This window comes from Pongo abelii, chromosome 21 (genome assembly GCF_028885655.2).
Source record: "Pongo abelii isolate AG06213 chromosome 21, NHGRI_mPonAbe1-v2.0_pri, whole genome shotgun sequence".
NCBI classification, from domain to species: domain Eukaryota; kingdom Metazoa; phylum Chordata; class Mammalia; order Primates; family Hominidae; genus Pongo; species Pongo abelii.
Window position 1 is genome coordinate 64,504,543 of NC_072006.2, and position 26,702 is coordinate 64,531,244.

Genomic DNA, 26,702 nt, shown 5'->3' on the forward strand with positions numbered 1-26,702 from the left:
GGATGTACATTTCTGACCCTGTAAATCATATATTTGCTGTCACATAGGGCAACATTTATCCTTTTAATACAGAGTCTATCCCTTTCTCAATTAAACAATAATACTTTTTACCAGATTTAGACAAACTTCATCTGCTGACTCATCAGATATTTACAGAACACTTCCTTTGTGCTGGGTCCTCTATGAGGTGCAGAGAGGAGAGTGGGGAGGAAGCGAGTCCCTGCTGCCCTCATGGGGCTCACAGTGCAAACTCCAGCTTGCAGGCCAAATCTGGCCCATCTCCTGATACTGTGAATAAAGTTTTATTGGCACACGGCCACACCCACTTGCTTATATAGTTTGTGTGGCAGCTTTCAGGCTGCAGTGGCAGAGTTTAGCAGGTCTAACAGTGATCATCTGGCCCACAAAGCCGGAAACAATTACTCTCTGGTCCTTTACAGAAAAAGTTTGCTGGCCCCTGGTCTAAACCTCCCCTGTCCAAAAGAAATATAAAGTGAGTTATGTGCTTAAGTTAATGTTTTCTAGTAGCCACATTAAAAAAAAAAATGAAACCAGTAATGCTAGTTTCATTAATATTTATGTAACCCGATAAGTCCAAAATATTATCATTTCAACATGTCATCAATATAAGAATATAAATGAGTGATTTTGCTTTTATTGTAAACAAACTCTTAGAAATCTCATGTGGATTTTACACTTAAAGTCGATCTCAGTTGGGATAAGTCCCATTTAAAGAACGCAGTGGCACATGTGGTGGGTTTCTGCCAGGGCAGAGCTCAGAGCAGGGCCATTATATAAATCACTGCACACATGGGACCCCCAGTGAAGAACCTGGACACATACTGAGAGCCTAGAGTGGGCCCGGCACCAGGTACTTATCGCCCTGGAATTCCATGGAGTGGGGACGAGTGTCCTTCTGATTTTCTCATGAGGAAACAGAGGCGTAAAGAGGTTTAAGAGCCCGTCCCAGGAGAAGCAGGGGCCAGCTGGGGGGCATAGAAAGGGAGCTGGGACCCAGCTTGAGGAGGTGGGGAGGCCTCCGGGGTAGTGACATCATTCTTTCCAGCCATAAAACATGCAGCCTGGGCTTCCTTCTTGAAGTCGTAGGTCCTGGAGCATATTCACTTTGCATACAGATCATTTGAAAAATGAAAATAAAAAGCAAATTGCATCCACGGTGTGCCTTCATGTACTCATCATTGTTTGAAAGCAGGGAGAAACAAGCTGTGGCCTCTTCATGTTCACTCACAGATGCTGCAGGTGGCTTAACTAGCAGAGTGGAGTGGCTCTTCAAGCCACTAAACCAGCCGCTACTTGCATTAAAGGAAGGTATTTCGATGGATTGAAAGCATTTTCTAAATCACTAAGGTTTACTTTTCAAGTGGGAGAATGCTTACCCCCGATTGCTTCAAACCATTAATATGCTGGGAAAAAACATGTGTGTGAGCCACCGTAGCAGGCATGTTGTACTCTCACCATTCCTCTGTCTGACAGCCAGTGTGAGTTAGTGCTCATCAAGTAACCCATATGGTTGCAGAATCCACCCATGGTCAGCACTGACCCTGAACTGGGAGCTGGACACGTTGGTCTAGTCCGGGTGGGTTGCACAGCCCTGGGCTCAGAAGGGCCCTGCACTCCACTGAATTCTCTGCAGTTCTGACCTGAGATGCTCAGCACCTTTTCAACAAGGACCCACATTTTCATTCTGCTCTGGGATGGCAAGTTCTGCAGCAGGTCCTTCAACCAGTCTGTCCTGCTGCCCCTCACTGGTGGGGTCACTTTGGGCACCGTGTCCAGCTTGTCACGCCTCCGATGAGAACCACACAGTGCTGGGGTGTTGTGAGCACCTGTGGAAGTGACAGGAAGGGCTTGGTGTGGTCCTCAGTGCACAGCAAACAGCTGGGAAGTGGTGAGGGCATGATGACACATGGTCCGCCTTGGAGTATGGCACTGAAGGTGGAGCTGGGCTGAGATGCTGTGTTAGTCTGGTTTTCACTGCTATAAAGGCAAACCTGAGGCAGGGTAATTTATAAAAAGAAGAGGTTTATTGGGCTCACAGTTCTGCAGGCTGTACAGGAAGCATGGTGCCGGCATTTGCTTCTGGTGAGGCCTCAGGAGGGTTACAATCACGGTGAAAGGAAAAGGGGAGCAGGTGTGTCCCATGTGAGAGGGAGAGCAGGAGAGAGAGAAGGAGATGCCAGGCTCCCTGAAACAAACAGCTCTCTCTCACGTGAACTAACAGAGGGAGAATTCATTCTTTACCATAGGGAGGTCACCAAGCCATTCATGAGGGATCTGCCGTCATGACCCAAACACCTCCCATGAGGCCCCACTGCCAACATTGGGGATCACGTTTCAACAGGAGATTTGGAAAGGACACACATCCAAACCATGTCAGATGGGCTCCCCATGCCAGACTCCTCACCAGCCCAAACCCGGCCCCAGCTCAGCCAGGCTGATTCTCCCTCTGGCCCTGAAGGACTCTGATTGCTTTACCCACTCCCACCTCCAGAATGCCACTGCAGCCTCTATCCTCCGCCTGGGGATTTTTCAGGGTCTCTACCACTCACTGGCAACATTTGCACAACAGACGATCTCCTTTGTTGTGCAAATGTGATCACAAGCTCCTTGGGTCTTAAAACTCCCTGGGACTTTAAGTTTTCCTCAAGAGAAATGACAACTTTTTTTTTTTTTTTTTTTTTTGGTGACATAGTCTCTCTCTGTCACCCAGGCTGGAGTGCAGTGGGGTGATCTCTGCTCACGGCAACTTCCACCTCCTGGGTTCAAGTGATTGCCTTGCCTCGGCCTCCTGCGTAAGAGAAATGACATCATTTTAAACATGGTTTGTAAAGCCCAACCCAAGGTGCCTCCTTCTCCACACTCGTGTCTCTCTCCCTAACTCTGTGTGTTCCAGACAGACTGGGTTTCCTTTTGTTGCCTTCCTTGCCCAGGGCATTCATGCATGTCTATCTTTGATGACTCTCACTTCATCTAAGGCTTCTTCTGAAACTGCTCTCTTTTCAGAAGTCTCTGCTCAGAAGCTGCATTTAGCCTCCGACACACGGCCACAACCCTCTGCATCTTTCTCTCCACCACTCCTCATATCTGTCTTCCCTACAGGGCTCCAGGAAGACAGATCCATGGGGCTAAACCCTCCAGTGCTGCTTCCTCAGTGCTTGGCACATAATAGCTGCTCAATAAACATTTATTTCGTCACTGAGAAACGATGGCTTGAGATCTCAGTAATGTAGGAGCTATCCACTATGTCATTTTTTTTTTTTTGAGAGAGTCTTGCTCTGTTGCCCAGGCTGGAGTACAGTGGCATGATCATAACTGGCTGTAACCTCAACCTCCAAGATTCAAGCGATCCTCCCACCTCAGCCTCCCAAGTAGTTGGGTCTACAGGTGCATGCCACCACCCTTGGTTGATTTTTAAATTTTTTGTAGAAACAGTGTCTCAGTATGTTGTCCAAGGTGGTGTTAAACTCCTGGCTTCTAGCAGTCCTCCTGCCTTGCTCTCCCACAGTTTTGGGACTACAAGCCTGAGCCACTGTGCTTAGCCAACTCATCATGTTTTTAAACATTCAACTTTCAGTTAAAGGGCACATTCGAGACATGTTATGAGGCTGGGCGTAGTGGCTCATGCTTGTAATCCCAGCACTGTGGGAGGCCGAGGCAGGCGGATCACTTTAGGTCAGGAGTTTGAGATCAGCCTGGCTAACATGTGTGAAACCCCGTCCCTACTAAAAATACAAAAATTAGCTGGGTGTGGTGGCGCACCTGTAATCCCAGCTACTCAGGAGGCTGAGGCAGGAGAATTGCTTGAACCCACGAAGTGGAGGTTGCAGTGAGCTGAGATTGTGCCACTGCACTCCAGCCTGGGTGACAAAGGGAGACTCCATCTCAAAAAAAAAAAAAAAGACATGTTATGGTGATCGTATGAAAATGGATACCTCCACTCACCAGGGGACCCTGAGGCAGAAAATCAACCACTCTGAGCCTGTTAGCATCATTGGCGACAGGGAACCCAGGGTGCCTGGAATGGCCATCGCACACATTCTCAAACCTTCAGGAACCACTGGTAGCAGCAGGCATGAGTCTCATTGTGTTTTATTTAATGCTGGTGTCACAGAGTTACTTATGGCCAAATACCTCAAGACAAATTATGCACTTTGGAATTTAAAATACCTTTTTTATCCCAGTGTAAAACCAATACATCCTCATTAGAGTTCTGCAGCATTTGAATTTTTATATATCCTGTAAAACTGAAAGCCCCTCCAATAATCCCTGCAATCCTCCAGCAACATTTTCACCATAGATCTATGCTAGCAGCAGGTTGTTAACATATTTTACAAAATGAGATCAAACTATAACATTCTCGTACAGCTTGCTTTTTAAACTTATCAATGAATCATGGATTCCTTCCTATGGGAGTACCTACCAACCTCATTCTTTTTAAGTTTTCTCTGTTACTCAGGACAATGAAATGACCATTGTTTACTTAACCAGTCCTCTGTTGATGGAGATATGGTTGTTTCCAATTTTTCATTATTATAAACCATGCTGCAAAGACCATTAAAAAAGTTTTCGCATAATTGAGTGAGGGATTCTGCAGGGTAAATTACTTCCTGGAAATGGAATTCATGGGCAAATGGCACAAACATTTTAAATATTAATTGACATTGCCAAATTGCCATCCACACAAACTTGGGCAAAATGTACACTTTTAATGATCTGTGGAAACTTCTACCAGGGAGGATGCTTTTGGGTGGAAGTGGCAGAAAATCTAAATCAAACCAGTTTAAACAAACAAAATTGTATTGGATCACATAATGGGGAAGTTTGCTATAAGGGCATAAAGGATGTGATCAGAGCCTGGTTCTCTCTGGCTCCCTGCTTAGCTCTTCTGCCTGCTGTGTCTGTCTTCCTTCCAGGCAAGTTCTTCCCTCACGGTCACACGAGGGCTGCCAGCAGAAGCTGGGCCACAGGCTCCAAGGTCCACATGAGGAGAATACAGCTTCCCAGCACTCCTGGCACAAGCCCTGGGAGTCACTCTGATTGGACGTCTTTGGGTCACATGCTCACCACTGAACCAATCAATATGGCTGAGAATTGTAACGTAGGGGTTGGGTGAGCTCAGGGTCACATGATCTTGCCCTTGGGGTTGGGTGTTGCGTCTGTTCACACCTTGTGGAGGAGATGGGGAGACTGGCCCGGCTTCTTGAGTGTGTGGCCTGGGTGGCTGCATGGGGTCCCTGTTCTCAGAAGGGCCCTGTTCTTAGTTTAATTTTCTGCTGTCACCATCTTACAAATTCTTAATAATTGTTGAACAAGGGGCCCCACATTTTCATTTTGCACCAGGACCCACAAATCGTACAGCCTAGTTGCTAGATGACAGTTGGGCTATTTCTAGAAACAGGGGAAGATAGCTGAGCTGGGAAAATGTGAATGTCCTCTGCAATGGTCTGTGCTAACATGATTCAGATGGAGTTTTTCCTTGAGTGGTTTTGTCACTTGCCCTCTCTAGTCCTTTTAGTTCTTTTCCCTCTACATTAAATGGCAGGGTTGGGTGAGGTGGCCTCCAAGGATGTTTCGGCTGTGCTCTTCTCTGATTTATGACGTCTGCCTCACTTATGCTATGAAAATCCCAACCTTGCACCAAGTTTACGGACATGGTGATATTCTTCAATATAAGTTGCCTCAATTGTATCAGTATTAAAAAGTGACCATGAATTACAGTCAAGTGCTGCACAGTGATGTTTGAGTCATTGACAGACCCTGTATACCACAGTTGTCCCATAGGATTATAATGGAGCTGAAAAATGTCTATCGCCTAGTGACATGGAAGCTGCCGTAACATCATAGCACAGCACATTCCTCAGGTGTTTGTGGTGAGCTGGTTTAAACCTACTGCACTGCCAGTTGGAGAAAAGTCTAGCACATACAATTGTGTACAGTACATAATACTAGATAATGATAATAAATGACTGTGTTACTGGTTTATATGTTTACTATACTATACTTTTAATCATTAATTTAGAGTGTATTCCCTCTACTTATTAAAAAAAAACAATTTAACTGTAAAACAACCTCAGGCAGGTATTTTGGGGAGGATTTCTAGAAGAAGGCATTGTTCCCATGGGAGATGACAGCTCGAAGCCTGTTTAGCCTCTGAAGACGTTCCAGTGGGACAAGGTGTGGAGGTGGAAGGCGGTGATATTGACGATCCTGACCCTGAGCAGACCTAGGCTAATATGTGTGTTTGTGCCTTAGTTTTTAACGAACTAACAGCGAAAACAAAAACAAAAACAACCTTGTCTTTTACAAAAGAAAGTTTATAGAATAAGGATATGAAGAAATTATTTTTATACAGTTAAAATGTGTTTTAAGCTAAGTGTTATTACAAAAAGTTAAAAAAATAAAAAGTTTATAAAGTAAAACATTTACAGTAAGCTAATGTTAATTTTTTATTGAAGAAAAACCATTTTTTTTTTTGAAAAGGAGTCTCTGTTGCCCAGGCTGGAGTGCAGTGGCATGATCTTGGCTCACTGCAACCTCCGCCTCCTGGGTTCAAGCAATTCTCATGCCTCAGCTTCCCAAGTAGCTGGGATTACAGGAGTGTGACACCACACCTGGCTAATTTTTGTAGTTTTATTAGAGACGGGGTTTCACTATGTCGGCCGGGCTGGTCTCAAATTCCTAAACTCAAGTGATCTGCCTACCTCTGCCTCCCAAAGTGCTGGGATTACAGGTGTGAGCCACCGTGCCTGGCCTGAAGAAAGAAAAATGAATTTAAATGGATTCAGTAAAACCTAAGTGTACAGTGTTTATAGAGTATATACAGTGAACAGTGATGTCCTGGACTTTCACATTCGCTCACCACTCACTCACTGACTCACCCAGAGCAACTTTCAGTCCTGCAAGCTCTGTTCATAGTAAGTGCCCTATACAGGTGGGCCATTTTCTTTTATACCATATGTTTACTGTACGTTTTCTATGTTTAGATACACAAATACTGTTGTGTTACAGTTGCTTACGGTACTCAGTACAGTCATGCTGTACAGTACTCAGTACAGTCACAGGCTGTGCAGGTTTACAGCCCAGGAACAAGGGGCTGCCCACATAGCTCAGGTGTGTAGCAGGCGGTACCCTCCAGGTTCATTCAGTTCTCTCTATGAGGCTCCCACAGGAGGAAACCGCCTAAGGATGCATTTCTCAGAAGGTATCCCAGTCATTAAGGGATGTATGACTGTAAAAGAAAAGAACCCAGCTTCAAGAATCAGGAACCTGCACTGATGGGTCTCAACTTGATTCATCTCTTAACAATCACCAGTGTCATGGAAAATTTCCAATAAGAAAATCCCAAGGTTTTGGGAAATGCTTTTTGAAGATTTTTGTAAATTGGTAACAGCTTGGTGTCATGGATTAGACATGTTTTCATAGTTTGCTTTCTTTTTTACAAGTAACCCAATTATTTTCGTCTAATTGAGGAACACAGCAGACTTGTAATGACATCTAAGTGTTTCTGACGTGCTTCTTTCCTTTTCATCCTGATAAATGATCCGATCCATACATTTTGGAGAAAATTATTAGGTTGGTGCGAAAGTAATTACGGTTTTGGCCATTACTTTCAATGGCAACAACCACAATTACTTTTGCACCAACCTAAGTATATTATGGCTCACATTCCAAAAAAGTAATTAACATTTAATTTAGTTATCAATACATGAATACACTCTCTTGTAAAAAAAAAAAAAAAAAAAAAAAGGAAATGGAAGCATTCCAGATGAAGGCAAAGTGCCTTTTGATCAAACGTCTCCCACCTCCTGTTCTCTGTCATCCCTTCTCAGCCCTCACCCCTTCTTAGGTGACCATCTCCATCAGTTCTGTGTCTCCTTCCAGAATGCTTCCATGAGTTTGTATTATAGATATAGCTAGCCAGCTAGATTCCCACAGAATATCGATCAAGTGGTTTTGTTTTGACCTAAAAGGCCTCATGGTGGCCCTCTCTTTCCCCCCTCAACACAGCTTTGTGAATTATCCGGTAATTCCGTGCAGACCTGCAGGAGAGTTTGTGCTGTGGAAATATTCCTCATTTTATACAGCCTCGATGGGTCTGTAGGTTGATTTATGGTTTTCACAAAGAAGTGCTGTGATGAACACCCTTGTGTGTGCCCGTGGGGGCAAGGTGCCACCGTCTGCCTCAGTGAGGGTGCTGAGGAGGGGTAGAGGCCAGAGGGCATCTCTGTGAGGCCGACTGTGACAGGGTTTATGGGGCTGTTCTCAGGGTCACACTGCCAGGGAAGTGGAGGCAGTGAGGTTGGGCAAAGGAAGGCCTCAGCTGCCCCCAGGGTTGGGGTTGTGTCCTGGAGCAGGGACGGCTGCCCGGAGCTGTTCTGAGTTGGGGCCACAGGGTAGGATGCCTGCACCCCCACATGTGTCAGTCACTGGATGTGGGTTGCCCTGGGGAGGGGGCATGACCTTGACGACCTTGAGCAATCCCAGGGATGGGCAGGCAGGGGTGTGTGGTAGGAACCTGGCTGTGGCTGTTGGCCATGAGCACCGGGCAGCCCGAGGCCCCAGAGGTCTGGTTCTGAGGGAGGGAGGGAGTGTGCATAGAGCAGGGCCCGTGAGGTCTGCACATGCAGTGAGCAATGCACAATTGCCTTTATGGGGCCCATGCACTTGAAGAGTGGGCGCTGTCAGGAGATGGATTGCTTGCTTTTAGAGTAAGAAGACAGTGCCAGATAATCCGAGGCAAGTTCTGTGGCATTTGGGATGCATACCTGCGTTTTTGGAACCATTTCCAAAAGCAACCTTTATTTGTAGCTGCCTACAGTTGATCTCATTCTGTGTATCACCTAGTCAAGGGTCACTTTATGACATTGTTTTTTCCATGCAAATGATTTTTAAGGTAATCCTAGGAAGCTGGACCCTTTTCGTGTGTCCTTGACTAGTGACTCAGAGCCCAGTGGAAACCTCCAAATGGAAATGGCCAACCATTAACACACACTGCACCCTGCTGGGGGCAGCCACATCAGCTAGAAGAACTTGAATTAAACTGGGGTCTGATAACTTATTTTTACGCAATAAATTTTATTAAACATAAATGGAAATCATTAGCTGAAACACTTAATTAAAACTATGGCCAAATTAGATGAATGCTAAGGAATGTTCTCTGAATTTATTGCCCAGTGATCTATAGGCTTGCTCAGTAATAGACTCCCAGAAACCTCCTTAATGAAGCTATTAAGTGCATAAATATCATATGTGCCAAATGGCAAAATTTAGCAATGATCTAACCCAATTTACTTGCTAAGTAAATAAGCCCTGTTGAAAGAAGCCATTAATTTATACTGATGACAGTTGTAGGACAAAAACCCCTTACCTGCCTAAAAACAGGCATTTTAAATAAGCAATTTATTGTATCTTGCGGCTGGGTGGCGAGGAGCTTTTCCACTTTTCTTGCTCCATTTCCTGAATTTTCCTTCTTGTGAATGTAGAACACGTGCCATGGGCCACAGAGCCATTTTGGCTTTAATCTGCTGTGTGGAGTTTGAAGTTCCTTCTCAGGGTCCCCTCTTCTCTGCTTGCAGATTTCGGTGAGTTCTTGGCTGACTTCAAACCTGGAATTGCTGTGGTTTTGGAGGTCCAGGTGGGCTGCAGATGAGGCCTTGGACCCAGCCTCCCCACCCACTGCTACCCTTAGGGTCTGGCTCATTTGAATGGTCAAAGCTTCGTTGCTAAAAGGTGGGCTTCAGACTCTTCATTTAACAGCTGGGCTGGGAAGGTTGGAAGGCAAAGACCCAGATCATGGCCGCAGGTGGGCGTTGCAGAAATGGGCCATCCTTTCCCTTGCTGACCTGGGTTGACCCCATCTCTTGATCTCAGCCTCGCTCCCTGCTCTGGCTGCATCAGCAGCAGCACAGTGGCCTTTCCCTCCACCTGGAGTGCCCCATCCCCAAATAACCACACACTGCTTGCTCCCCAGCTGATGCCGGAGTGCGCCTGCTCACCTCCTCTCACCACGGCGTCCAGCGGGGCCCCTGCTCCTGTCATCTCCCCTCCCTGGCTGGTGCTTGCTTCATATCTCCTGACACCATGTGATGTATTTTATGTTTGTTATTAATTGTCCATCTCCCCTCCTTGAATGTGATGCCAGTGGAGCCAGGGGATGGTGTGGGTAGTTGTTTTGTTCATTTGAATTCCCAGTGCTTCATACAGTGCCTGATTCCTGGTAGATGCTCTCTAAATATTTTTTGAATAAAGAAGTGAATGAATGAGTGGATGATATGCAGAAGCCACTTGGAGCCCCCACTGTGCACTAGGCACTGTGCTAGGACACGAACCACATTTGTCCTTAAAATGGTTGCCATCTATTGGGGCTAGAAATGAAGTCACGGGAAGTTGCACGAAGCAGGTTGACTCTCTGGTGGGGCTGTGCATGGTGAGGAAGCAGCACAGGGAAGTGTGCCTAACTGGGTGGCAGATGGGGAGGGCTCCTGAGAGGACTGAGTGCAAGCTGAGCTCATACCCTGGTAGTCTGTGCCTGTGTGTAGCGAGTGATGGCTGTGGGGGAGGCGCGATCTCCCTGGAGCATCTGCGCAGTGAGGACAGACCGCCAAGGAACTCCAGGAACAGGCATGGGGCAGAGGAAGAGAAGCCCTCAGATCCAGTGCAAGGAGAGAGAGTGAGCCAAGGGCACAGTCAACTACGTGACCTGGTGCTCAGCAGGCAAGAAGGAGCAGGAGAAGCATGGCTACTCACTGGAACAAGGAGGCTGTGCTGGGGGCCAGGTAGCCCAGGCCTGACCGCAGTGCAGAGAAGAAAGTGTTAAAGGCAGAAGCAGACACAGTGAGGGTGGGGGCTCTCCAGGGTTGGCTGGCAAATTTTTCACATGGTCTAATCCCCACTTGACCCAGTGGAGACCCAGGCTGCTCAACTGGACACAGGTCAGCCTGAATTTGAAGCATGAGTTATGTCACTCTCACAGTGGGTCCCAAAGTGCAGAAGTGTTTGGGTGATGCTTTTCAGTAGCCTATGGGCATGACACCAAGTGACAATGACTTCTGGGCCTAAGGAGTGTTCTGAATGCAGAACAGGAAGCGCCTCCTCCGGGTTGGGAGAGATGCCCCTGCCCCCACCTGCCCAGTATCTGCCTCTGTGCATAGTAATACCGGGCTTTCCTGGAACCCGTGTTTCATGACAAATGGGGCTGGAGATGAAGTCAGCAGGAAGTTACACGAAGCAGGTTGATTCTCTGGTGGAGCTGTGCATGGCAAGGACGCATCAGCACAGGGAAGTGTGCCTGACCGGGCAGCAGATGGGGAAGGATCCTGAGAGAAGTTAATGCAAGCTGAGCCCATATGTGCACTGATAGGCTCCTCACCACTCTACTGGGTCGAACAGTGTCCCCCCTACAATCCACGTTCACTCAGAACCTCAGAATGTGACCTTATTTGGAAATGGAGTCTTTGCAGATATAACTGCTTAAGATGAGGTTGTACTAGATTAGGGTGGATCTTAATTGGCCAATGTCCTTATAAGAAGAGGAAAATTTGGATGCAGAGATGGACTGAGAAGAAGGCCGTGAGAAGAAGGACTGGAGAGGAATAGCTGCAAGTCATTGATATAAAAATGGAGTCGCTACATCAGCCCTAGTAAAATGGGATGCACCCCCCCACCACCACATGCCTGACTTATCACAAGACATCCCTGCTTGTATGCCTATGACAGGAACTATGCAAGGAACTCCTCAAAAACACAGGATTCCAGGTAAGCCACTTACGGATGCACGTACACTTGACCAACACTGGCTGCTTCCACCCATCAACTAACACCGACTCCTGGAACAAGCCCCCGTGATCAATGGTCTTCATTTCAAAACAACTTAATGTGGATTTCTCCCTTTTGTCTTTAAAAGCTTCTGCTAGTCCCAGCCTCTTTGGATGTGCCTATGGCTCACCAGAGAATGCTATCCTGGATTGCAATCCTCTGCTATTCCCGAATCAACTCTTTGGAAAGTCTCTCTCTGTTGTTATTTTACAAGGCCAAGTAATACCAGGGATTTCCAGCAACCACCAGAAGCTGGAAGAGGCAAGGAAGGACCCTCCCTAGAGTCTCCAGATAGAAGATGCCTCATAGACACCTCAATTTCAGATTTCTGGCCTTCGGAAGTGAGAGAGAATAAATTCCAGTTGATTTAAGCCACCTGGTTTGTGTGCTTTGTTGGCAGCCCAGGAAAGTCAAATCATGACTTTTGCAAATTGACCAATTAATAATTAAGAAAAATGGCCCAAGATGGTAAGCTGATGAGCATTTTGAAATTCACAAAAATTTGTTCTTGCATTTGTTATTCTGGGTGAATCTTCTGAAGCCGTATGTGAAACACACAAGATTCCTATGTAAACCATGATGTCTTCACAATATCAAGGATATTTTATCTTTTAAAAAAGTAAATTACCCATCCTTGCACAAAAAAGTAGATTTTTGTTGATCTATATTTTTATTTAGAATAAATTTGATGAAATCAGGTGGTGGGACAGCTGGCCCAGCTTGGAATAATGATCCCTCTGGATATATCCTTGTCTTGTTCTCATTTACAACCTTTGAGGCATAAAAGCATATTTTCAAAAAACCAACGCTTCTATATGAAAGCAGATTTATAATTCAGATCCATCATTAATTTCCCAATGACGTTCTGCCTGCTCATAAAAAAGACTTAGAGCTCGTTATGAAAATTTTATTCCAGAGAAAATGGTCTTGGGACATGGTTTGCACCGACCTTTTTTAACCTCTGGTTCCCTGTGTTATTATTATTAAGTAATAATGTTGCTTCCTGCCAACATAACTCTTCCCTCTTTGTACTTCAGGAATCTGGGGACGGTTTTGGTTGTGGAGGGCAGATCAGCACTTTGCCGTTGCCCTGCGCTCCTGGCCAGTCCCCATGCAGCTGCTGGGATGGCAGTCTTACATCATCTTTTATGAGTACATCAACTTATTTGCAATTAAGTTTAGATTGTCTAATAAAATCTGGTGACATTTTAGCTTACAGTTTATGTCCCAGTAAAAGGCTCCAAATGTTATTGCCATAAGAATCTATGTGGCAACCCAACATAAACCTTTTATTTCTAGCTGGACAGCTGACTCTGCGTTTAGCAACAGGAAAGTAGGGTATTGGAGGAGCGGGTTTGTGGGGGCAGTTGTGACTGCAGCCACCTCCTGCGGGTTTTGTTTTCTCTGTCAGGTTCCCCTTCTAGTACTCAAAAGCATCCAGCACTTTCTGAAAAGGAGCCCTGGGAAATGGCTGGACATGTATGTCTCTGTTGTGGGCTCTGGGTGTGAGCTACAGAAGTAAGAGCTGAAGAAACCTCAGAGACCGTCAGGCTTCCTCGTGGGATAGTTTTGGGTCCTTAGGAAATTAGGCCTTGGCACTCAGCTTAGATGACTTCCATTACAGTCCTATAGGTGTGAAATAAACATCTGGCTCAGAGGTTCTCCACTGAGGGCCACCATGGGTCAGTGTGTGGAGACATTTTTGGTTGTCACGCCTGGGGGCAGTGCTGAGACTAGTGTGTGCCCATTCATCTAGCGGGTGCAGGTGGGATGCTGCTGACACGTAACATGCACAGGGCAGCTCCACCACAGAGAAAGATGCAACCCCGAATCTCAACATGACGGAGGCTGAGAAATCCTGATCTAAGTGATAGCTTACTAAGCAAGGCCTTGGCGTTCAGAAGCGGTTGCCTGATTTCCTTCTCTTTCCTTTTTGAGTCATGGTTTTGTTGAGTTGTTGAAAGTGATAGACCTCCTGTAAATAAAATCACTGGATAAAGTTGGAGGGGTTGGCCCAGCAGCCTCCAACCCCTGCCTGATGTGGGGAGCGCGGCAGACCAGTCTCTAGCCCCTGCCTGATGGGGGTAACATAGTGAAAAGCAAAAGCAAAACACCTGGTGTTTTTAGGAGACAGGAGACACAAGAACTGAATACGTGGGCAGATTTGGGAGAAGAAAGAAATGAGCCCCAATGACCTGCTTCAGTTGTCTATTGAAAGAAATGCAACTTGGAAGCTTCATTTTTTTTTTTTTTTTTTAAGCACACTCTTTAAAAAAATTGCCCAGTGCATTTGGAAGTAGCCTTCCAGAAACCCTTGGGATTTATGACCCCAAAGTATGCTCACAGGTGCTCCCAATGAACCTTTAGGTGTAAGGTGGAAGAAGTGTGGAATGTGCCATGACTCCTGCCTCTTAAAAGCTTACAGATTCCAGAAATGAAACCAGTTCATGCATAAAATATCTTCTCTCAGAGCACGGTCATTTTCATGCTTCCCCTTGTGTGAGGATCAGGGTTATAAAGTATTGTGGTTATATCAGAAGATCCTCAACTGTGTGGAAAGAGGCTCCTCTATTTATAGCTCTCCCCGTCGTGACTTACAGCATATGCGTTAATCTCCCTGTGAATTCTGAGCTCCCAAATGCCGAAGGAGATATGCTAAACCCTTTCCCCGTGGCGTTCTTCCAGACAGAATTTAAGAGACACCAGAGGATGGCACATTTATACGGAGCTTGCAGTTTCCTAAACATGAAGAAAATGAACGGCTCTCAGTTAAGCAGCAAGGGTCGGATAGGAGCTTGAAATGGAATATTTGAGAGGACACGGGAGAGACATACTGTGAGTGGCCCCATGAAGTTAGCTGGATCTCTAAGCTTCCTAAGACACCATGATTAGAAATAGATCGAGGTCAGAGTATGTGGTCCTATTTGAATTAATGAAAAGCCAAATTGCTCCTCAGAGTGCTGGTTTTTGTGCTGAGTGTCAGACCACTGGGTTTTGCGGACCCTTTGCAGAGGTCGGGGAAGCAGCTGGGCTCTGTCCTTTTCTCACCTTTCGTCTTCTATCTTGTAATTTGAGATTCCAAATACGATTTCCGTGGAGAAAACAAAAAAGGACTCTGTCTTTAATTCAAAAGGTGAGGTATGGTTAATTAAAACATTGATGTGAACTGTTTTAAGAGAAAAAAATAATTTGTTTACTTTTGAGTGCTGAAGAGTCTTGGCAGAGTGGAAAGTAAATGGGCTTTGCTATTGATCAGACCTTGGTCAAAATCTATGTGCCACTTACTAGTCCTATGACCTCATTCCTGCTGATTCTTAGTTTCCTTGCCTTTAACGTGGGGATAGTAATTCATACTTTCAGTGGGCACTGGGAGGTCATAGAGAATGACACCCACAGCTCCCTCTGATGGCAGTTGTGGCAGAGGGTCCAAACAACCGGTCTGCTTAAACAAAGAGGTGGGTAATGATGGCAGTTGGTGAATGGAGGTCTTGGTTCCCCTACAGCAGGTCCCTACTGACCTTTCTAAGCCTGGAATCATTTAGAGTTCTTTGGTAGCAAGCAACAGAAATGAGCTCTGTCTATTTTAAGCAAAAATGAATTTGCCTAAAGTCTGCTGGGTGGCTGGAGTGGACAGGAATGCTGTAGGATCAGGCTCTCGAGCCAGAGAGAAACCAGGGCAGCCCCCTTCAAAGAGCAGAACAGATGGGCGAGTTTGTTGGGCATTTCCAATGGAAATAAGCTGATGCCCTTTAGTTTTTCTTTCTTCCCTGATCTGACTCCTTCTAACTTTGTTTGGGTCACAAGCCTGGTTCTTAAGGGAGGACAGAGCACTTAGACTAAAATGCATGAAACTTGTACACAGTGGGGCAGAGGTGAGCTCTCCAAGTACACCCAGATGTTGTTAGGATGCGGGAAGGGATGCTGTGAGCCAAAATGCTAACAGTGCACTGCAGGCTTCATCTGTCCCGAGCTTCAGAACACCTTGCCTACCCAAAGCCATCCTCCTCTCTTAAGTTTGCTTACTTCAGACACCCTTGGCTGCCAACTGGATAAAAAGTATGGTCAGTCCCAAGTCAGCTGCCCCTGCTTGTTTATCTGAAGTCAGGATTTTACAGAAGCATCGGCTGCCATGGCAAATATTCTTGTCATCACCAGGCAGGCAAGTGACATATGCTACCATCTCAGGGAGTTAGAGAGTTTTCTAATGATGCACTCCAAAAACTTGATCTGAGCTCTCACAAGTTTCCAAGTTAATTAATAACCAGTGTCCCCAGAAACACGAACAAACATTCATTCCCAACATCTTTCCTAAGTAGGTCTTCAATATATGGATTTGGGATGAAACCTGAATAAATGATTGGCATGCATGCTCTGATGCAAATGCCCAGCTCCCCTATGTGTTCCCTGTGCAATGACAGCTTTAGTATTCTGTTGGGAAATACCTCAGATTTGTTTTAATGGTATCTTATTCTGTAAGACAGTATGAAGCAATCTAGGAAAGAATGAACAATACAGGCATATAGGCTAATTAAAAAAAGCTTGCAAAACTAAGAGAAACAAACAGCCTCTGAGTTTCATGCTTATGAAATATTTATTCAGTGCCAAAGAAGACACTGAAGTCGGAAATGAACTTTGCAAAGTAATTACTTTTGATCCTGGCAAAATCCATTCAAAGGCCTTCAGGTAAACATCATCTTTGATGGGCGGAAGGTGGGTTGTAAAGCAACATTATATTTTTAAAGGAAACAAGGAATGTGTCCAAGTAAGCCACTTGTCCAGGGAACTCTGGAAAGTGTTCCTGGGTGGAACTTCCTAGATGTGCTCCTTGCTAGCCGTGCAGAGATACAAATAGGAGGAAGATGAGATATGATCAGATGGCAAATAAGAAAGCCACAGGCAGCATGATCATGAGAGGGGTCTTCTTCTAAGGAAGACCATGAGACGGGTCTTCCTTAAATGACTCTAAGTGATGCACACGTATTTTAAAAGAGAGTACGTGCCACTAATTTTGATATAGATCTTTAAAATGACATTAAAATGGAAATACACTCAAACTAGGCATCTCCTGGGAAAATGTCAGTAGTTATGTTACACTTGTTTTCCGTTTCGTTCCAGTGCTCCTGTGAAAATAGCTTTATCTTCAATACTCCCAGTGTGGAAGAATACAGTTGTAGGGAGAGGGGAGTATTTGGTTTTTTCAGTTTTAAATGAATTCTCCAGGGAGGGTTTGCTCGTGTGATACATGCAAGCATTTTCAAGAACTGAGCTCACCTGGATGTTGATTCCAGGGGCTTGTGTTTGCCTGTATTCTTTTATCTTTAGATTTTAAGCCCTCTTAGAGGAGGCCAGGGTCCATTCCCAAGCTTAAGAAGTAACATCATTGACCAAAGAGCCCTGTAACAAAACAACCCAGGGTTCTAAGTCCACATGTGGCTCATACCCCATAAGACTTAATTTCCCGGCTCTGAACCAGAGTCCTGTTGGAGATGACCTGATGGCTTCAGGGGATGTTTCAGGGCTATTCATTTCTCTTAAAAAATTTTTAAATTTATTTATTTGTTTTTGAATTGACAAAAAACGTATATGTTTGCCATGTACAACATGGTGTTTCGAAATATGTATATGTGCCGGGCGTGGTGGCTCACGCCTGTAATCCCAGCACTTTGGGAGGCCGAGGTGGGCAGATCACGAGGTCAGGAGATCGAGACCATCCTGGCTAACACCGTGAAACCCTGTCTCTACTAAAAATACAAAAAATTAGCCAGGTGTGGTGGCAGGCGCCTGTAGTCCCAGCTACCTGGGAGGCTGAGGCAGGAGAATGGCGTGAACCCGGGAGGCGGAGCTTGCAGTGAGCCGCACGCCACCGCACTCCAGCCTTGGTGACAGAGTGAGACTCCGTCTCAAAAAGAAAAAAAAAGAAATATGTATATGTTGGGGAATGGCTAAATTAAGCCAATTAACATACACATTACTTCACACCCTTATCAATGTTTGTGGTGAGAACACTTCAGATCTACTCTCTGAGCAAGTTTTCAAAGTCCAATACATTGGTATAACCATAGTTGCCGTGTTGTACACAGGGACGCTTCTTGTCTAGGTTCATGTACCCACCGCTTCACCATCTCATTCCAGGGGCATGTCAATGTCAAGTCTAATGGAAGTAGGTTCCCATCTATAAATTCCCCATATGAAAAAAAAAAAAAGGGTAAAACATTCGAGCCCACCTCTTTGCTTCCATAAAACCCCTAAGACATTTTCTTGTAACTCAAAAGTCATTTCTAGAACACTGCTCTTGAAACCCTCCTGCTGAAATCTTGGGGCAGCACTTAAGGAAAGAAAGAAAAAGAAAAAGAAAGAAAATCAAAACTCTCTTTTCCTCCTCAATTCATAGGGAGAAGTGAAATTCTACCTCACCTTTTTAAAAGAAGAGCCTGGAATTGGCCTATCTGTCTTTTTCCCCGTTGGACCACAGAGCAGAAAGGAATGTGAGTAGAGATTCAGAATAGTAGTAAAGGTCAAATCATCCTCCAAAGAGGGCTCGAGACTAATCTCGGCCTTTGTAATTGGAGCAGTTTTAGATTTTGAGGGTGTGCTTTGGAAGGTCTGGAGACAAAGCTGGAGGTGTTTTCTTTGGGGTTATCCCACAGAGCTGATCCTCGCTACCCCTTCAAAGTGGAGGAGTGGTGAGGGCTGCTTCCATCTGTGACGAACGCTACCCGATGCCTAATGCAAACCAGCCCTGAGAACCAGCTCTGTGCACACAGGAGACATTAGGAAGCTCCCAGGGGCTACTGGTGGGGGACCGGGGCAGTGGGACAGAGGAGGCCAAAAGGCCAGCCAGGGTGGGATTTGCAGTTAGAAGCAAAAACACGAAGACACCTGGGAGTGCAGGGCCACAAGCAGAAACAGTCAAAGACCAGAGGAGATCTGGATACATCTCCTATACCAAACAGCACATCCTGAAAAGACAACAAAGTGTAAGAGGCTGGGCAGCCTCGTAAGAGCTTATGTTGTCCCAGAACCTCCTCTGTGGAGCTTCTGTGGTGTGTAGGTCACTTGCTGTTCTTGACACTTTGCCACTCGCCCCCGTCCTGATACTGTGAGGTAGGTCTTGCTCTCACCTCTCACAGATGAACTAACTGAAGCTAGAAGGCTGAAATCACATGCCAAAAGTATTAAAGTCCTTTTGGTCTTATTGGAAGGGCCACAGCCTCTGTGTCCCACCACCCTCCCTTTCAACTTCAGCCAAATGTCCTTATAGGCATTTTGTTATAAGACACTTGGCAAAACCCATTTTCTCCCTGCGATTAAATAGATTCACTGGCTCACCTTGCTACTTTGTATGCTTTGCGGAATCCTGGATTGTTTGTTTGACTACATCCTTCTCTTCCACGAGGAAGACGAGAAAGGGCCCCGTTCTCCCCCAGCAGATGTGACAGTCTTGCTAAGTGACAGTGAGAAGTAATTAGCACCCCGAGTCCCACTGCCTGCAACCTGTCTGCAGCGGTTCCCACATTCCCTGTCAAACGGGGCTTCTGAGCACATGGATAATTCATGGTTACGTTCTGCATACAGGTAGAGATTCTGCTTCTGTTGTTATTGGAAAAAGCCCAGCTTAGTGGGTGAGGCAGGTTTCCTTCTGAAAGGAGGTTTTGCACATAGAACTAACAGGCTGATGACCAGCTCAGATGGGCTCTTTGGGACACACAGAGACACCCCAGCAACCAGCTCAAAGCAGAGCCCCAAGAAGGGCTAAATTGGTTTGGGGGTTCCCCCGTTCGTCCTTAGATGTGCTGCGTAGCTTTTCAGGTTTATTCATTCGCCTAACATGTTTTTAAGGAGCATCACTGAATGAATGACGAACCTGGGACTCCGTTCCTCAGTCATCAATACGGACAGACAGACATCATCTCTTCTTCACTGGGACATTCTATATTTCACTTTACATCTCTTGGGCCCCTTGCTATTCCCTGCCTCATGATTCAGTTGGTTGAGTACCTGTCTGTTTCCCTGTGACTGTCTATATATTCCATCATCATTCTCCTGTCACTACTGCTCCAGCCTCTGCTCCTCCAGGTCCTCCCAAGCCACTTTGTAGACGTGGTCTCATTCACCACAGCTCTCCCGCTGAAGGAGACCTATCACCATCTTCAGTAGCCTAGGAGACTGAGGCCACAGTGCGGATGTAACTCGCTTGAAGTATGTGGTAGCTCTGAGATACAGTGAGAACTTGAACCCAGGAAGTCAGCTCCACAGCCCATGCCATTTCCACCTTCTGCACTCTTTGTGTGCCCAGCATCCTGCCAGGTACGTAGGACACATTCAAATACCTATTGAGTATAAACAAGTCTATTGAGTATAAACAAGTCTGAGTTATTGGGTCTCGAAAGGCTAACATGTTACTCTTTCTAGGGATCTTTTGTAGGAAGTGATTTTGTTTTCAACAAAAAAGCAAGAGAAGGAAATGAAGAGCTTTCCCAGTAAAAAATTACATGGGATCAAACACATCGTACATTGTTTTTGTTTTTGGTTATGTCAAGAGGCTCCAACCACTTGCCTATCATCAAGCACTGAGTCTGGGCCAGGCACTGGTGAGCTGTTCACATTCCTCAGCTCAGCTAACCCATGAGGTCGTGCTGCTACCATCATTGGACACATGAGGAGGCCGGGCTCAGAGTGGTCAACCTGGCCCAGGTCCCACAATTAGTAATGGCGGAACTCAGAGTCACTGGAGCTCTCCCCTTGGCATGTTCATTTATTGACCAAATATTGATTGAGCTGATACTGTGTGATAAGTTCAGGGACTATAGGATCAACTTAGTATGAACACCTTCACCCTCTCCCAGGTGGGCGTTTGTGTTCTGGGTGTTGTCCACTCTGGACATGCCAGCATCTCCCACTGAGCCAGGTCTTCCAGGGCTAAGGCCAGCTTCATCTGAAGGCACAGCCTTACTATATCATGTGAGTAGCAGGTGGTTGGCTGCAGGTCAGGGGCCTTATTTTCTAGACTCCTAACCTGTGAGTGGGTTGGTAGAACATCTGCCTGCAAATGTATTGAAAAGCTTTACCTAGATAAAAATGGAGTTGTTGTAACATGTACCCAATATCTTTCTTCTCTGTCTCACTACCTCTAGATTAATCTGATGTCAAGTTTTTGGATGTTATGAGCAACCACTTCATTTATTTTTTATGATTGCTTAACCACAATGAGTAAGGTAAATTTCGTGGAAGGAATAATTCATAGTATGGCTGTTTTCCCATTGGAGGGGTTTTATCTTCATATTCTTTCTTAGGTAAGCATCAATAAGGAAAAATGGGCAACAGAACATTCCTCAAGATTCCGCATGGTTCATACTATGGGTCACATTCTCAATGAGCCTAAGTACAATTTCCTCCACTTAATGTTCTTGTTCATTGGTTGTTATTTGGAAGAATAATGATGAGAGTTTGAGAAGTCTTTCAGATGGAACTTAAAAATTCACATTTAATATTTATAGTGTGGAAAGGCCTAAATTGGAATTTCCAAAGTCGGGGTATATAGGAATGTAGAAACTGATTCTGGGCATTGTTCAACCTGATATAAATCAAAGTGAATGCCTTTTTTTTTTTTAATTGCGCATTTCATCAGGATGCAGGTTGAACCCAGAATAATAATGTGAATGCTTTACACTAGTTGCTAACTTGAACAATGCATTTCATTTACTTTAAATATTCTAGAATTCAGAGCATAGACTTGATACTTATTTATGTTGTACATTATATCATTTAGCTGCTTTTTCTAGCTCACTGAAAAAAGTCTGAGCTCTGAAACCATGGGCTCAAATCCTGGGTCAGTTCCTTAAAAATCCTCTGATCTTGGACTGCCTCATTACCTGTGCCTCAGTTTCTCCATCTGTCAAATGGAGATCATAACCATATCCCATTCACAGGGCTATGAGGATTGAAGGAGATAATTTACGGGATGTACCCGCATTGTGCCAGCCCCAAGCAGGCCCTGAATCAAACTGCTTGTTTTGATTATTAGCTAGAGAGACTAGACTTGTGTATAGCAAAGAAGAGGTGGTTGCAAAATGCTGTGTGTGAGATGGACCAGCCAGTATGAACAGGAAAGTCTGGGAAATTACTTCTTAGAGAAGTTGAGGTTTGTGGAAGAACTGGAGGCATAGGTGGGATTTAGACAAGCAGGGGAGTGGGGGCTAAACTGGGCTCAGTTCCAAGCACAGTGTGGGTGGTGGGCAGGGCACAGGCCATGTCAGTAGGTTTGTGTATTCCCGTCTGCATTTCTATTGTGCAGGATGGCTGACGTGTCTCAATGTATGTTTATCTTGTTCCTTGAGTCACATGGTCCCCACTCTCTCTGCATTTGGAACATGTCTTTCTGTTCATTTGTGTTCTGCATACAGAGACCTGGCTCCAGAAAAAAATTCGGTATATTGGTTGCCTGCCACATGCTGATGAACGGTCAATCAGAGGTGCAGGGGTCGACCTTCCAAGAATGGAGAAAGAGAATTCAGGCCATGGTTGCAGATGCAGTTAGGGCCTTTAGAGCAGAGGCAGGGCTCTGTGCTGGGGGTGGGGGAAGCGGTGCTGTCTTTAGAGCCTGTTTGTTATTCATAGAGGAAAGCAGAATTTTGCAGAAATAAGATAAATGTTCCATGCAATTGCACAAGTTTTCTTGTCAAATTAAAAACACAAATGGTGTAGCAGCAGCCTAAATATTTTCTGCTTGTTGTGCCACCTCCAGCAAAAAAATAAAATAAAATAAAATAAAATAAAATAAAGTGAGAATGGGATGCAAAGGGGAAAAAAATAAGAAAAAAGAAGTCTCAACACAGGTGAAGCTAAGCCTGTTGGCTTCCCAAATCTATAGATTCTGTTCCTGTGCAGCGTGGAAGGCTGCCAGGAAAGGTGTGAGAGGGTGAGATTGTTTTTGAAAATCATCTGTTGCAGCTTCTAAGAGCATTTTGGTGCTGTTTGCTTTCATTGTGCCGTTGGAGGTGAGAAAACTGTGATGCAGTTGACTGGCACCTAGCATTGCCCCCATCTGGAACATCTGCAGCCTGGATCTGTTCTGATGAAGTAGAAGCCGCAGATCTTGTCTTGAAACAGGCCAGGTGCAAGCATCCTCTTAGAAGGGATCAACCATGGGATGCGGCATTAAGAGAAGAGAGAGGGACATCCTTACAACTGTGCCTTTCTTTCAACTCAGTCGTGTGCATTAGGCTTGTGTCAGTTAAAGTGCAGGCAAGAAATTTCAAGCAGAAAGGGAATCAGGTGCTCGTAGCATTGCTGGCAGAATTGAGAGCAGCGGGAGCTGTGGGATGGGGGTGCTGCCTGGAAATCAGGAAACTGAAGGAGCCTGCTGGAACCTGCTGAGGAACCCATCGCTGCCTGTGGCCTGCAGCAAGAGACTGATGGTGGACTGCAGGGGCCAGGAAGGTGCAGGAAGCCCCTGCTGCTGCAGGAGAAAGGATGAGGGATGGTTATCTTCCACCTTCCGAATCTCGCATGAACACCTCTTCTAGGTGGAATCCAAACCAGATTCCTTCTGGAAATGGATTCTGGAAAACGTAGTTCTTATGCTTCCAGCCTCTGAGATAAGCAAGGACAATTGCTGGAGGGGAGGGTGTCGCTGAATACCAAGGAAGGATAGCAGATGTAGTTGCCCACATGGCCACTCAGCGTCCACATCGACATCCTACCCATGTTAATTTCCAAAGAGCGATCACAGAAACATCATCATGCTTCCTCACAAAGAAGAAATGCTCACCTCCACCCCAAAAGAAAGGGTCCAGGTGTCCATCTCTGAGTGATGGTCGCCCTCCATATTCAGTAAAAATAACCCTTGGATAGACTGTGGCTGAAAGACTAAACCCTTAGGTTAGCCACAGTCAATATATCTTATATAAAATAAGAGAGGTGGGAGAGCAGGGGAAAGAGATACTGGGTTATGTATGTAAAAACATACACAATAAAGCAAACAAGAAACGCTGTGTAGGTCCTAGAGTCCTCATCTCTACAAGTGGTCACAAGGCTTTTGTGATAGGTAATTTTAGGTGTCAGCTTGACTGGACTAAGGAATGCCTAGATGGCTGCTGAAGCATTGCTTCTAGGTGTCTGTGAGGATGTTTCCAGGGGAGATGGGCGTGTGAGTGAACTGAGAAAGACCCCCTCAGTGTGAATGGCCACCATCAAATTGACTGGGAGCCCAGCTGGGACAAACAGCTAGAAGGAGGGATTCTCACTTTCTTTTTCTCTCTCTCTCGGTCTCAGTCTCTGTTCCCCACTTCCTGAGTGGGACGCTCAGCGAGGATACTGTTAGCTGGAGAGGATACAGAGAAACTGGATCACTCCTACCTTGCCCATGGGAATATAAAATGGCACAGCCACTCTGAAAAGCAGTTTGGCAGCTTGTCACAAAACTAAATATGCAATTCTCCTCCTACCTTTGAACATGATTAGATTCTAGGTTCTCTGGCTTTTGGACTCTGGGACTTGCAACAGTGGCCTGGGAACTACAGGGCCTTTGACCTCAGACTGGGGGCCACATGGTCTGCTTTCCTGGTTCTGAGGCCTCTGGACTTGGACTGAGCCACACTGCTAGCTTCTCCAGTTCTCCAGCTTGCAGACAGCCTGTTGTGGGACCTCTCTGCCCCTGTGATCATGTGAGGCAATTCTGCTAATAAACCTCTCTCAAATATCCTATGGGTCCTGTCTCTCTGGAAAACCTGACTAACACAGCCCTATCTGGTATTTATAAATTCCTGACCAGGCACAGTGGCTCACACCAGTAATCCCAGCACTTTGGGAGGCCAAGGCAGGTGGATCACCAGAGGCTGGGAGTTCAAGACCAGCCTGGCCAACATGCTGAAACCCTGTCTCTACTAAAAATACACAAATTAGCTGGGCGTGGTGGCAGGTGCCTGTAGTCCCAGCTACTTGGGAGGCTGAGGTAGGAGAATTGCTTGAACCTGGGAGGCAGAGGCTGCAGTGAGCTGAGATTGTGCCACTGCACTCCAGCCTGGGCGACAGGGTGAGACTCTGTCTCAAAAAAAAAAAGAAAAAAAAATCCTCTTCCCACTACAATCCATGCTCTTGCTGCTCTTAGCCATTGCGGTTCCACCCAACATCTCATTCCTGAGGGGACTGTGCTCTCAGTGGTCTTGTGTGTTTTGAGATTGCTATGGTTTTCCATGTGCAAGTCCTAAGAAGAACCCCAGAGAGTCCCTGGGCTTCTACTTTTCTCTTCCCTTCCCCTAGGGCAGCAGCCATGTTCCTCTTATAGAACTACCTCAGTGGGCTCAGCCAGCATGGGGGGCCTTCCTTTGCCTTTGGAGGCACAAGGAGTCTCAGATTCTTGCACCACAGTCTTAACTCCCAACATCGTTTCTTTGGAAACCAAGACCACTAATCTACAGGGTTGAGAGTTGCTGAGACGAAAGGTAAAAATCTGTTGAGTGGAGGGTTCAGTGTTATAGGGTGAGGGACCACTTGCATTTTCACCCCTTAGTTCCCAGATCCACTTATTCTGGTGAGGGGAAAAACACCACCACATATTGGTCACTGGTCCAGAGCTTACACTGCATCTTATAGACACAGACTTCAACTTGGCAAGGTGCTGCCTCCAACTGGCCTCATCACTGAGTCTTCAAAAGGCCATTGCTCACTCTAACTGATAATAAGACTTACAGTGTAGCTGCCATAATCAAGTCATTGTGACGTTGGCAGAGAGATAGACACATGGATCAATGGAAAAGAACAGAGAACCCGGTGGTTAGGTCCACATAAATATGCCCAACTGATTTTTGACAAAGATGCAAAAGCAGCTCATAGGAGGAAGAATAGACTTTCAAGAAAAGGTGTGAGAGCCGTTGGACATCCATAGGCAAGAAGAAAAGAAAGAAAAAGATAAAAAGAGAACCTCTACCTAAACCTCATCACCTTATGCAAAAATTAACTCAAAATGGATCATGGGCTAATGTAAAACTAAAGCCATAAAACTTCTAAAAAAACATAAAATAAAATGTTTGGAGTTGAGGGCTAGGTGAACATTCTTAAACATGACACACAAAGCACAAACCATAAAAGAAAGAATGGATACATTGAAGCTCATCAAAATACAGAACTTTTGTTCTGTGAAAACCCGTATGAAGAGAATGAAAAGAGAAGCTACAGGCTAAGAAAATACTCAATAACTATATATCCAATAAAAGATTTATACTTAGAATATTTAAGGACTTCTCAAAACTGAAAAGTAAAAAAAATAAAAGAATCCAATTAGAAAATAGGCAAAATACACGAAGACACATTTTACTGAAGAGAATATACAGATGGCAAATAAGTATATGAAAAGATATTTAACATCATTAATCATAAGGAAAATGTAGATGAAAACCACAGTGAGAAATCACTAAATACCTGTCAGAATGGCTGAAGTAAAGAAATAGTGACCACACCAAATGCTGATGAGGATGCAGAGAAACTGGATCACTCATACTTTGCCCGCAGGAACATGAAATGATACAGCTACTCTGGAAAGCAGCTTGGCAGTTTCTCATAAAACTAAATATGCAATTACTATACCAGACATCCAACAGTTGTGCTCTTAGGAATTTATCCTAGAGAAATGCAAACTTAAATTTGCACCAAAGCCTGTCCATGAATCTTTACAGCAGGTTTGTCTATAATAACCCCAAACTGGGAAAAATCCATCTGTCTTTTAGTGGGTGAATGGTTAAGCAAGTTGTGATATATCATATCATGGAATACAACTAGACAATCGAAAGGAATTAATTGTGGATAGTCATAAACCTGAATGAATTTCCAGGGAATTATGGGTGGAAAAAAGGCCAATACCAAAAAGTTAT

The 26,702-nt window shown here is 45.2% G+C and overlaps 1 long non-coding RNA gene across 1 annotated transcript in view; it reads left to right on the forward strand.

The window, feature by feature from the left end:
• LINC02910 (long intergenic non-protein coding RNA 2910) overlaps window positions 1–26,702 on the forward strand; it is a 118,416-nt gene that overhangs the window by 63,023 nt on the left and 28,691 nt on the right. Inside the window, exon 5 of the long non-coding RNA XR_010138731.1 lies at window positions 9,597–9,750. This is a non-coding gene — a long non-coding RNA (long intergenic non-protein coding RNA 2910). The remainder of the gene's footprint in view (window positions 1–9,596; window positions 9,751–26,702) is intronic.